This window comes from Chiloscyllium punctatum, chromosome 1 (assembly GCF_047496795.1).
Source record: "Chiloscyllium punctatum isolate Juve2018m chromosome 1, sChiPun1.3, whole genome shotgun sequence".
In the NCBI taxonomy this organism is placed as follows: domain Eukaryota; kingdom Metazoa; phylum Chordata; class Chondrichthyes; order Orectolobiformes; family Hemiscylliidae; genus Chiloscyllium; species Chiloscyllium punctatum.
The window spans coordinates 60,355,280-60,369,614 of record NC_092739.1 but is presented as its reverse complement, the minus strand read 5'-3'; positions in this window follow the sequence as shown (position 1 = coordinate 60,369,614).

Sequence of the window (14,335 nt, the reverse complement as noted above, 5' to 3'; positions counted from 1 at the left end):
TTTGGATTCAATTTGCCAATTTACCTTGGAACCCATAAATCTTCTTTGAGTCTCCCATATGGGTGCTTGTCAAAGGCTTTGTTGAAATTCATCTAAACTGCATCAACTGCACTATCCTCATCTACACACCTGGTCACCTCCTCAAAAAAATTCAATCTAATTTCTTAAGCATGACCTTCATCTGACAAAACCGTATTGACTACCCCTGATCAAACCTCACCTCTCCAAGTGGAGATTAATTTTCTCCTTCAGACTTTTCTCCAATAGTTTCTTTACACTGACGTGAGAGTCTCTGGTTTGTACCTCCCTGGTTTATTTCTAACATTCATTTGAAAAGTGGAATGGCATTAGCTATCTTCTAATCCTCTGGCAACTTTCCTGTGGCCAAAAAGGAATAAAACTTCAGGTCAGAGGCCCATAAATTTGTTCTTTTGTCTTCCACAGCTGCCTGAGGTCATCTGAACCTGGGGATTTTGCCCATTTTTAAGCTCCAAAACTTCTTCACCCTTCACTTCCACATGGTCCTTCTTGCCAAATTCTGTACCGACAATCTTCTGCTCCAAAGTAAAGACAGACAGACTCGATTAATGTCCTTTCACTTCATGCACAAATTACCCTCTTGACGACTAATGGTTTGACTCATTCTCTGATTATCCTCTTTACCTTGATATACATCTGGAAAAGAGATCAGTGTTTGTTCTCCTTGCTCTCCTAATTGCTTTCTTATATTCCACCTGTACCTTCAATAGTTCACAGAGGCCTCCACTAATTTTCTCCCTTTGCACTTGTTAAAAGCTTATCTTTTCCTTTGTATCCGGTCCTGAATATTCCAGGATTCTCTGGGCTCGTTGCGCCTACATTTTGCCCTAAAAGGAACATGTTGAGTCTGCACTCATACCACTTCCGTTTTGAATGACCCTTATCATTCTGCTGTACATTTACGAAGAAGTAGCTGTTCCCTGTCCACTTTGACCAGATTCTGGCTTATTTTAATAAAATTTGTCTCCACACAATCCAAAATGCATTTTTTGAATACTATTGTTTCCTTTTCCATAAGAAACATAAAATGTATGCAATGTGGTCCCAAGCAGCCCCTGCCACCCGAGCACTTGTTTGGCTTCATTGCTCAGAATTAGGTCCCACACTGCACCATCCCTTGTTGAACATTCGACATGTCAATATAAAAAGATCTCCTGAATGCATTTCAATAAATCTGCCCCATCTAAACCCTTTGCACTATGACTATCTCACTTAATATTATATTTTTTTATGATGACCTCTTGGATTTTCACCTTTCATTGGATTTCCACCTTTTATAATGAGCTCTTACGTTAGATATTCAATGGATTTGATTGAGGAAACCCACATTGATGTAACTGCAGGAGAATTTGAGACTATGAGATGGTTGTACTTCTTCTGCTCCATTATTAATTCCAAATACCAGTTTTAATTCACTGAGGAATAAATGAAGTTGTCCATTCACACACTATTGTGCTTCACATAAATAAATGTGCTCCCCTGACGTCTTTGTTGAGGTTATATTCCAAAGTATTTATGAACATGTTGTGTTGAGAATTATTTTATTTGTTGCTTGTTATGTTCTTTAAAATGTAGCATCTTGACAAGAAGTGACCTCTTCCGCTACAGTGAATATATTGTTGGGATAAGGCTGTAGAATTTTGCTGTCATTGCTGTGATTGTTTTGGAAGCAGCCACATGACAAGAAACATTAGATTGCTTATGTTTGCATGTTGATTTTGTCAAATGCAATATATTGTTCAGTTGAGGGGTCTGTGTCTTCTGGTCAGATGCATCATTGGGTTTTATGTAGTCAATGTGTTTTATAGAATATTCTGCAGAAAATAAAAAGCTTTTCTGAAGAATGCTTCTTGAATAATTTTTATACTCCATATCCACCATGATTTTGATTGCCTGTTTAAGACAGACCCTTTTTTTATTGAAGAAGTTCACAGACGTAGGCAGTTCTGTCACAAGTCAGGTCATGTTGTACATTTCCATAGCCACATGGGTTTAGATCACAGACACAAGTGATTAATGAAACTATCTACAGACTCTTCTGGGAGTTGATATCTGCTATTAAAGTGTGATCTCACTAATGTGCTCTTTGTTGTTGAAGTGAAATATTGACCAAAACTTTTATGAGGTTGTCAAATGTAATTTGTTTCTCATTGATCTGGTATCTATACCACACGTGACCTGTCATTCTTCACATTTAGGAGACAAATATATTAACCAGTTATGCATTTGAGTTGGTATTAATCCAGAAGTTCAAAGGTTTTTATGTCTGTCAATTCATTGGTCAATTATGCAGAACTGAAAGCATAAGTATCTGTAGTGAAAAGCTTGGTGAAGGCTGTTGCATTAGTTGATTGCTGATAGTCACTTTAGGTTGTTGATGTTTTTACTTGATTTTGATAACGATTGTTAGGATTTTGATACATTTATACTTTACTTATTTTGTTGCCTCATGTTTTTTGTTGATTAAAATTGCCGAATCTTTGTTATTGTTCAGACCGTTATTGGACTAACAAAACTGAAAGCTGTTGCAATTTCTGTTGTTTTAAATGCTGTTCTCAATGTTAATTTCAGTTTTCTTTTATTAATATAATTACTTCACGGATATGATTGCAGATATTTATTTTCCAGGATGGCTGAAGGATTTTCAAACATCTGTGGGCAAAACCTCCTCAGGTTGAGTCCACTCAATATGATTGTGTTTTATTTGTCTGCATCAAAAATACTTGCTGTGAGCTTGCTCATGATCAATTATTCAACATCTGAGAAATATTCATGCTGGATTTAATGGCATGTGATCAAATCCACACCTCCTTCCTTTATCCATTTTTTTGTATTTTAATTAATATAATCAATGACATTTCTTAGTTGTCAAATCAATGTTTAAATTTGACATTCAAACTATTACAATAGTAAAGATTTCACTGACTTCGATGCCAGGACTTTGAATTGGAGTAATAATTCTTATTTCCAATTTTTTCTTCCTTTCAATTAATGTTCCGTTAAGTTTGTAGCTGACGAGTTGACGTAATTTACAATTGTTAACTTTGTCAATGAGCAAACTGTTAAGAAATCTATTTATTCACCGCTGGAAGTCTTAACTCTGCTCATTCGCATAGTTTTTTGGGGGAAGAACAAAACATTTTTTGTTCCTTGCCTCAAGGGATCAAATTCGATTTGAATGGATGGCAATCAGTTGTTTTTTCCCCGAGTATTGGATTCAAATGTATCCCCTAAGCTTCCAGGGGTTTTTACTGCTCTAACTGCTGCTAGTGGGTTTTTATTGCTCTCAAAGGCTTGGTTCAACTGTTAGTGGAAGTAAAAGACCGAGATTTACAGTGCTCCAGTATTTCTCTGAAGGAGTTTTCTGCTCAGTCATTTCTTTCACAGCAGCTATTGAGGTCTGTGATACCGGCTGCTCGATCATCTTAAAACTGTGTGACAATTTCTTGGAAAATATTTTTTGAATTTTTCTCTTCTGGAGACAAGATCAGATCTATTTCTTGATCTTCACTGCTACCTTAATTTTCAAGGCAGTGTGTTCCATCATTGCTTGATTATATGTTTTGTTGTCATCTGAGTTTGGGTTCAAATAGTTAACCAGAAAATTTAGCGTCAAATTGAAAACAAAATGCAATGGGACAACGATTACTGGTAAACCAGAGATTAGGGAAGCCTTAAAAGCCAACAAAAGATGACCAAATAAGTAATAAAGAAGGAGGAGATAAACTATGAGTGTAAAGTTAGAAGTAATATCAAGATGGACAGCAAGATCTACTTTAAATATATTGAAAGGAAGAGAGACACCACCAACAACACAGTCCTTTTAGAAAATAATAATGGTGAAACAGGAAATGGCAAAAAAGTTGAAATAAATACATTGTGTCAGTCTTCACATAAGTAGACATTAACAGCATTCCAAATATGAAATAGTAGTCTAGATGAGGAAGTCAGTGAATATTTTCAGGACAATTTCTTAGAATAGTTCCAGCCAGAGGGTAAGCTATATTTTACCTGGTTTTGATCACAAGATAAAATTAGTTATTGACCATATTAAGGGATGCCCTGAGTAGCAACAAACCAAATATGAGTTAATTTTACACAGTTTAAAGGAGAGAAATGTAGATCCAAAACTACTACTTTAATTTTAAACAAGGGCAATTTCAAGGGCATGGAAACAAATCTAGCAAAAGTGAACTGGCAAGTTATGTTACGAGATAGGTCTAGAGATATGGCATTAAACATTCAAGGGGATATTTCAGAAAATACAAAATAGATATATTCCAACAGGAAAAATTAAAAGGGAACTATTATCCGTGGCTACCAAAAAAAGTCAAAAGTCAAGCTCAAAGAAAAAACATATAATTGTGCAAAGATAGATGTTAGGTCAAAAGATTGAAAGGAATACAGAAAAAAAGCAAGAAAAAAGCTAAAAGATTAATAAGGAGGGAAAGGTTAGAGTACAAGAGAAAGTTAGCCAAAAATATAAAACCGGATAAGAAAATTATCTTCAGATATTTACAAAATAAAGAAGTTGGTGAAATAATTGTTGGCCCTCTAGAAAAAGAGTCCAGTGAATTAGTAATGGGGGATAAAGAGATGGGAGATGCGTTGAGCAAATATTCTGCATCAGTCTTTACTGAAGTAAATCCAAGCAAAATCCAAAAATAGCTATAAATCAGACACTGAGAGCGAGCAACAAACTCAAGAAAATTATAAATACTAGGGAAGCAGTATGAGTAAATTGTAGGAATGGAAAGTTTCATCCTCAGTTTTTAATAGAACTAATGAATGAGATAGTTGATGCTTTGGTTTTAATTTACCAAATCTCATTAGATTCGGGGAAGATTCCTTTAGATCAGAAAAAAACTTGGCTAATATAACTCCTTTATTTCAAAGGGAGGGAGGCAGAAAGAAGGAAACTACAGGATAATCAGCTGAACATCTGTCATAGGGAAAATATTGGATGCTTTTATTAAAGATATTATAACAGAGGACTTGGATAAGTTCCCCGAGGCAAAGCCTGGTCTTGTCAAAGAGAAATCATGCTTAACTAATTTATTGGACTTCTTTGAAGAAATAATGTATGTTGTGGATAAAGGGGAACCAGTACTGTAGTTAGATTTCCAGAAGGCATATGGTAATGTGTCATAGTGTAGGCATTGCAGAAAATAAAAGCTCATGGTATCAGAGGTAACGTATTAGCATGGATGAAAGATTGGCTGGCTAACAAGAAGCACAGAGTAGGAATGAATAGGTCATTTCTAGGTTGGCAAGATGTTATGAGTGAGGTATCACAAAGGTCAGTACTGGGGCCTCAAAATGTCTTAATTATACAAATGATTTGGATGAAGAGATCAAAGGAAAGATAACTAAATTTGCTGAGGATGCAGAGATAGGTGGGAAAGTGAGTTGTGAACTGGTCACAAAGACATATAGATAGCTAAGTGAAAATAATGTGGAAAAGTGGAAATTTTCCATTTTAGCGAAATGAATGAAAAGAAGTATATTATCTAGATGTTGACAGAGTGCTGAACTCTGAGATATAGAGAGATGCATAATTCACAGAAGAATAGTATATCGGTACAGCAAGTCATTAGGAAAACTCATAGAATAGTTTGTTTTGCTGTGAGGGGAATTTAGTGTCAGAGTAGAGATGCATCAGTTAAATGGGGCACTAATGAGACCATATCTGGAGTACTGTGTGTAGTACTTGTCACTGTGCTTAAGAATGTTAATGGATTGGATTCAGTTCCGAGAAGTTTACTAGACTAATACCTGGAATGAGCAGATTGCCTTTTCTAGGAAAGGCTAGACAGGCTAGGCTTGCATCATCTGCAGTTTAGATGGGTTAGAGGGGAGTTAATTGAAAAATAAGATCCTGAGTGGACTTGACTCAGTGGATGCCAAATTGAGTTTTCCTCTTGTGGGAGAATTTAGAACTTGGGGTCATAGTTTAAAAATAAGAGGTCACTACTTACGACAAGGATAAGGATTTCTTTTCTCTCTCAAAGGGTAATAAGTCTTTGAAATTCCTTTCCTCAAAAGGCAGTAGATGCAGAATATTTAAGTCAGAGGTACATAGATTATTGATTGTCAAGGCGCTGAAAGATTCTTGGGGATATGCAGAAATTTTAATCTGAGGTTAAAATCAGATCGGCTATAATCTTATTTAATGATGAAGCAAAGTCAAAGGGCCAAGGGCTGACCCTTGTTACCTGTTTGTAAATAATCAAAGGGCAAAGGGGGCAAGGAAATGAATACAATAACTGCCATAAAAGAAAAAGTGCTAGGGAAACTAAGTGGGCTAAAGACTCATGCGTCCCTTGGACTTGATGGGACAAATCCTAGGATATTAAAATAAGTAGCTACAGGGAAAATGAATGCACTGGTGAAAATATTTTAAGAATTCTTAGATTCTGGAAAAGTCCCAGAGGATTAAAAAAATGGCCAATACAACAACATCCTTGTTTTCAAAGGGAAGGGAGCAAAAAATAGGCTCTTTAACCTATTGTCTGTTTTATCGGAAAAATGTTAGAGTCTATTAAAAAGGAGATAATAGTAGTGTTTGGAAATGCATAATGTGATCATCAAAGTCAGAATGATTTCATGAAGAGGGAGTCATGTTAGACAAATTGATTAGAATTCTTTGAGAAGGAAAGAAGTTGGATAGATAAAGGGAGAGCAGTGGCTGTAATATATTCAGGTGTTTGATACATATTAGCTACTTAATAAGATGAGTGTCCATGTTGATGGAGGTAATATATTAGCACAAATAGAGGATTATTTAGCTATAGAAGCCAGATAGTTGGTCATGAGGAATGTATTTTCAACATGACAACCTGTAGTAAAATGAATGCAACGTGGATCAGTGCTGTGGCCACATTTATCTACACCATATATTAATGATCTGGTTGAGAAAATTATAAGTCTTTGTGAATGAGACAAAAATAGGATGATGCGGATGACACAAAGAATCTGCTAAGGAATGTGGAGAGGATAAGAGAGTGGCCAAAACTTGATAGCTGGAATATGATGTGCTGAAGTGTGGGATTATGCATTTTCACAGAAAGAACAGAGCAGATGAAGAATATTTAGGTGGAAAAAGACTACAGAAAGCTGCAGCTCAGGTGGATTTGGGCATTATTATGCATAAACCACACAGAGCTAGCAGACAGGTTCAGGAGGCAATGGGGAAGACAAATGGAATGTTGGTCTTAATTTCAAAGGAAATAAAAATAGGATGTCTTGCTAAAACTATACAAGACACTTGTCAGACCACCTCAGGAATACTGTGAACAGTCTAGGCTCCTTATCTAAGGAAGCTATACTGACATTATAGGCACTCCTTTTTGGTCAGGTCCACAGCCCCCTACGACCCACCCTCCCATTCTGGCACTTTCCCCTGCCACCGCAGGAACTGTAAAACCTGTGCCCACACCTCCTCCCTCACCTCTATCCAAGGCTCTAAAGGAGCCTTCCACATCCATCAAAGTTTCACCTGCACATCCACCAATATCATTTATTGTATCCGTTGCTCCCGATGTGGTCTCCTCTACATTGGGGAGACTGGGCGCCTCCTAGCAGAGCGCTTTAGGGAACATCTCCGAGACACCCGCACCAATCAACCAAACCGCCCCATGGCCCAACATTTCAACTCCCCCTCCCACTCTGCCGAGGACATGGAGGTCCTGGGCCTCCTTCACCGCCGCTCCCTCACCACCAGACGCCTGGAGGAAGAACGTCTCATCTTCCGCCTCGGAACACTTCAACCCCAGGGCATCAATGTGGACTTCAACAGCTTCCTCATTTTCCCTTCCCCCACCTCATCCTAGTTTCAAACTTCCAGCTCAGTTACTGTCTCCTTGACTTGTCTGACCTGCCTATCTTCTTTTCCACCTATCCACTCCACCCTCTCCTCCTTGACCTATCACCTTCATCTCCTCCCCCACTCACCCATTGTACTCTATGCTACTCTCTCCACACCCCCACCCTCCTCTAGCTTGTCTCTCCATGCTTCAGGCTCACTGCCTTTATTCCTGATGAAGGGCTTTTGGCCGAAACGTCGATTTCGCTGCTCGTTGGATGCTGCCTGAACTGCTGTGCTCTTCCAGCACCACTGGTCCAGTGTTTGGTTTTCAGCATCTGCAGTCATTGTTTTTACCTTGACATTATAGGCAGTCCAGAGAAGGTTTATTTGGCTGCTCCTGGGTATGGAGGGCTGTCTTTTGAGGAGACGTTAAGCAGGCTGAGCATGTATTCACTGGAATCTAGAAGAATGAGAGCTGACCTTATCAAAAAGTACAGAATTCTTAGAGGACTTGACAGGATAGATGCAGAAAGGTTGTTACCCCTTGCAGGAGTACCAAGAGCATCATCTCTGAATAAAGAGTTGCACATGTAAGACAGAAATGAGAAGGAATTTCTTCTCTCAGAGGATAGAGTATCTGTGAATACTTTACACATAGGAAGGTTGAGGCTCTTGTTAAGTATATTCAAGGCTAAGATAATCGGATTTTTAATCAGTAAAGGTTATAAGGAAATGGTAGGAAAGTAGAATTGAGGAATTATCAGAATAGCCATTGTCTTGTTGAATAGCCAAGCTCACACAATGGGCTGAATGGCCTACTCCTGTGCTTCTTCTTATACACTCATGACAGACTAGTTAAGGAGAAAATAAAGTAAAGAACTGTCTTCAGGCTTTGATGTCAAAACAACACTATTAAGCACTCACACTAAATATTGCTGTATATGGCAATCATCGTTCTACTAGTCCCTGATTTATAGTTGCATTTGGTTAGAACTAATTTACCTTTTATATGTGTTCACGTGTATATGCTGTTAAGACTTTTTCTCATTTTAGAGTGTGCCGTCACCACCCACATCCTGCTGTTTCTATTCAATGGTATGCAACCCCCATGACATCAAAGGAAGGTTGTTCCATTCCCTGAAAACTTTATGTAACAATTGAGATGGTGGAGCAGGTTTGAGGGACTGAACAGGCTACATGTATGCTCCTAAATCTTTAAACTGTGTGAAGTGTTTATGATCATGGAAAGTGCGTGAGCCGAAGGGTTGGGTCCTGCCAGTATGGGATTGATTGAGACAGTGGAGTGTGAAGCAATTGTATGCAGCAGTCATTACAAAGAGCAATAGCATCAATTTAGCATGCTGATTACAAAAAAACTAACAAATATAGGTTAATCATGTACCCAGATCTGGAATAGTTGTTTTGAGGTGTTAACTAGATTCTGCACCATCAAATAATAAATAAAAATTGAAGAGTAAAGAAATTGTGATCATCTCAATAGCCACCAATTCTTAAAAACTTCCAGCAAGAAGTATTGTTCAAGAAAGATATTCAAAATGGATTATATTCACTGAGTAGCAGAACAACTGGAAAGCAAGAATAAAGGATAATAAAAACAAAATGCTAGAAAAGAACGGAGAGATAAAATATTTAGCAGCTTTGTCATATATCATCTTCAGACCAGACAAAGCTTCTGAATCAAGCTGTTCTTGTAGATCAGGTACATGAGGGAACCAGACAACAACAAATATAACAGATCACAAATTAACAAAAAGCTGAAAGCTATTGCCTAGGTAACTCCAATTACCTGCAGTCACAAATCACAAATGATAAGTCCATCTTAGGAATTAACAACTGAACTTCCTTCAAAGCATAGGTCTGCACAGTTTTGGTCGGTTTCAGCAACAACTGATAATGAACCAGAATGACCAGTTTAAAAACATAGAATCTTCTTCAACAGTATGGACTATGTGAGCCCTCCACAACAGCGCGGAGTGTGTGAACCCTCCACAACAGTGTGGACTATGTGAACACTCCACAAAAGCGTGGAGTGTGTGAACCCTCCTTAACAGAGTGGACTATGTGAATCCTCCACGACAGCGTAGACAATGTGAACCCTCCACAACAGAGTGGACTATGTGAAACCCCCTCAACAGTGTGGACGATGTGAACCCACCTCAACAGTGTGGGGTATTTGAACCCTACACAACAGTGTGGACTATGTGAACCCTCCTCAACAGTGTGGACTATGTGAACCCTCCTCAACAGTGTGGACTATGTGAACCCACCTCAACAGTGTGGGGTATTTGAACCCTACACAACAGTGCAGACATGTGAACCCTCCACAACAGTGTGGACTATGTGAACCCTCCTCAACAGTGTGGGGTATGTGAACCTTCCACAACAGTGTGGGCTCTGTTAACCCTCCACAATAGTGCGGGCCACATGAACCCTCTTCAAAAGTGCACATTATGTGAACCCTCCTCAACAGCGTGGATTGTGTGAACCCTCCACAACAGTGTGGGCTATGTGCACCCTCCACAACAGTGTAGATTATGTGAACCCTCCACAACAGTGTGGACGATGTGAACCTTCCTCAACAGTATGGACTATGTGAAACCTCCTCAACAACGTGGACTGTGTGAACCCTCCACAAAAGCGTGGACCATGTGAACCGTCCACAACAGTGTGGAGTATGTGAACCCTCCTCAACAGAGTGGAGTGTGTGAACCCTCCTCAACAGTGTGGATTATGTGAACACTACACAACAGCGTGGACTCTGTGAAACATCCTCAACAGTATGGACTATGTGAACCCTCCACAACAGTGCGGACTATGTGAACCCTATACTATGTGAACCCTCCACAACAGTGTGGATTATGTGAACCCTCCACAACAGTGTGGGCTATGTGAACCCTCCCCAACAGCGTGGACTATGTGACCGTCCTCAACAGCGTGGACTGTGTGAACACTCCACAACAGTGTGGACTATGTGACCATCCTCAACAGCGTGGACTGTGTGAACACTCCATAACAGTGTGGACTATGTGAAACCTCAGCAACAGCGTTGACTGTGCAAACCTTCCACAACAGTGCACACTAGGTGAACCCTCCCCAACATCATACGCTATGTGAACGCTCCTCAACAGTGTAGACTGTGTAAACTCTCCTCAACAGCGTGGACTGTGTGAACCCACCTCAACAGTGTGGACTATGTAAACCCTCTTCAACAGTGTGGACTGTGTGAACCCACCACAACAGCGTAGACTATGTCAACCCTCCTCAACAGCGTGGACTATATGAACCCTCCTCAACAGCGTGGACTGTGTGATCCCTCCTCAACAGCGTGGACTATGCGAACTCTCCTCAACAGCGTTGACTATGTGAACCGTCCACAACAGTGCGGATTATGTGAGCCTTCCCCAACAGCGTGGACTATGTGACCATCCTCAACAGCGTGGACTGTGTGAACACTCCACAACAGTGCGCACTAGGTGAACCCTCCACAACATCGTAGACTATGTGAAAGCTCATCAACAGTGTGGACTGTGTGAACACTCGGCAACAGTGTGGACTGTGTGAACTCTCCTCAACAGTGTAGACTGTGTAAACACTCCTCAACAGTGTGGACAATGTAAAACCTCTTCAACAGTGTGGACTGTGTGAATCCTCCACCACAGTGCGGACTATATGAACCCTCCTCAACAGTGTGGACTATGTGTACCCTCCACAACAGTGTGGACTGTGTGATCACTCCTCGACAGCAAGGACTATGTGAACTCTCCTCAACAGTGTTGACTATGTGAACCGTTCACAACAGTGCGGAATATGTGAACCTTCCTCATCCGTGTGGACTATGTGAACCCTCCTCAACGCGTGGACTATGTGAACCCTCCTCAACAGCGTGGACTATGTGAAACCTCCACAACAGCATGGACTGTGTGAACCTTCCTCAACAGTGTTGACTGTATGAATCCTCCTCAACAGTATGGACAATGTGAACCCTCCCCAACAGTGCGGACTATGTGAACCCTCCACAACAGCGTGGACTGTGTGAACCCACCTCAACAGTGTGGACTATGTAAACCCTCTTCAACAGTGTGGACTGTGTGAACCCACCACAACAGCGTAGACTATGTCAACCCTCCTCAACAGCGTGGACTATATGAACCCTCCTCAACAGCGTGGACTGTGTGATCCCTCCTCAACAGCGTGGACTATGCGAACTCTCCTCAACAGCGTTGACTATGTGAACCGTCCACAACAGTGCGGATTATGTGAGCCTTCCCCAACAGCGTGGACTATGTGACCATCCTCAACAGCGTGGACTGTGTGAACACTCCACAACAGTGCGCACTAGGTGAACCCTCCACAACATCGTAGACTATGTGAAAGCTCATCAACAGTGTGGACTGTGTGAACACTCGGCAACAGTGTGGACTGTGTGAACTCTCCTCAACAGTGTAGACTGTGTAAACACTCCTCAACAGTGTGGACAATGTAAAACCTCTTCAACAGTGTGGACTGTGTGAATCCTCCACCACAGTGCGGACTATATGAACCCTCCTCAACAGTGTGGACTATGTGTACCCTCCACAACAGTGTGGACTGTGTGATCACTCCTCGACAGCAAGGACTATGTGAACTCTCCTCAACAGTGTTGACTATGTGAACCGTTCACAACAGTGCGGAATATGTGAACCTTCCTCATCCGTGTGGACTATGTGAACCCTCCTCAACGCGTGGACTATGTGAACCCTCCTCAACAGCGTGGACTATGTGAAACCTCCACAACAGCATGGACTGTGTGAACCTTCCTCAACAGTGTTGACTGTATGAATCCTCCTCAACAGTATGGACAATGTGAACCCTCCCCAACAGTGCGGACTATGTGAACCCTCCCCAACAGTGCGGACTATGTGAACCCTCCTCAACAGTGTGGACAAAGTGAAGCCTCCTCATCAGCGTGGACTGTGTAAACCCTCTTCAACAGCGTAGCCTATGAGAACCCTCCTCAACAGTGTGGGCTATGTAAACCTTCCCCAACAGTGAGGACTACGCGAACCCTCCCCAACAGTGAGGACTATGTGAACACTCCTCGACAGTATGGACCATGTGAACCCTCCTCGACAGTATGGACCATGTGAACCGTCGTCATCAGTGTGCACCTTGTGAACCCTCCACAAATGTGCAGACTATGTGAACCCTCTACAACAGTTTGGACCATGTGAACCCTCCTCAACAGTGTGGACTGTGTGAGTCCTCCACAACAGTGACCCCTCCTCAACTACGTGATCCCTCCTCAACAGTGCAGACTATGTGAATACTCCAAAACAGTGCGGATTATGTGAACCCTCCTTGACAGTATGGACCATGTCAACCCTCCTCAACATCATGGACCATGTGAACTGTCCTCATCAGTGTGTACCATGTAAACCCTACTCAATAGTGTGGACTATGTGAACCCTCCTTAATAGTACGGACTATGTTAACCCTCCTCAACAGTATGGACCGTGTGAACTGTCCTCATCAGTGTTACATTGTGAACCCTACTCAATAGTGCGGACTATGTGAACCCTCCACAACAGTGTGAACTATGTGAACCCTCCACAACAGTATGGACCAAGTGAACCGTCCTCAACAGTGTGGACTATGGAATCCTACGCAATAGTGTGGAGTATGTCAACCCTATTTAATAGTACGGACTAAGTGAACCCTCCTTGACAGTGGGGACTATGTGAAACCTCCACAACAGTATGGACTGTGTGAATACTCCTCAACAGTGTGGACTATGTAAACCCTCCGCAACAGTATGGACTATGCGAACCCTCCACAACAGTGCAGACTATGCGAACCCTCCACAACAGTTTGGACCATGTGAACCCTCCTCAACAGTGTGGACTGTGTGAATCCTCCTCAACAGTGCAGACCATGTGAACCCACCTCAACAGTGCGGACTATGTGAACCCTCCTCAACAGTGCAGACTATGTGATCCCCACACAACAGTGCTGACCACGTGAATCCTCCTCAACAGTGCGGATTATGTGAATCTTCCTCAACAGTGTGGAATATGTGAACCCTCCACAACAGTGCGAACCACGTGAACCCTCCACAACCGTGTGAACTATGTGAATCCTCCTCAACAGTTCGGAACATGTGAACCCTCCCCAACAGCGTGGACTGTGTGAACCCTCCTCAACAGCGTGGACTATGTGAAACCTCCTCAACACCGTGGACTATGTGAACCCTCCACAATAGTGCGGCCAACGTGACCCCTCCTCAACAGTGCAGACTATGTGAACACTCCACAACAGTATGGACTATGTGAATCCTCCTCAATAGTGCGGATCATGTGAACCCTCCTCGACAGTATGGACCATGTGAACGGTCCTCATCAGTGTGTACCATGTGAACCCTCCTCAATAGTGCAGACTATGTGAACCCACCACAACAGTGTGGGCTATGTGTACCCTCCACAACAGTGTGAA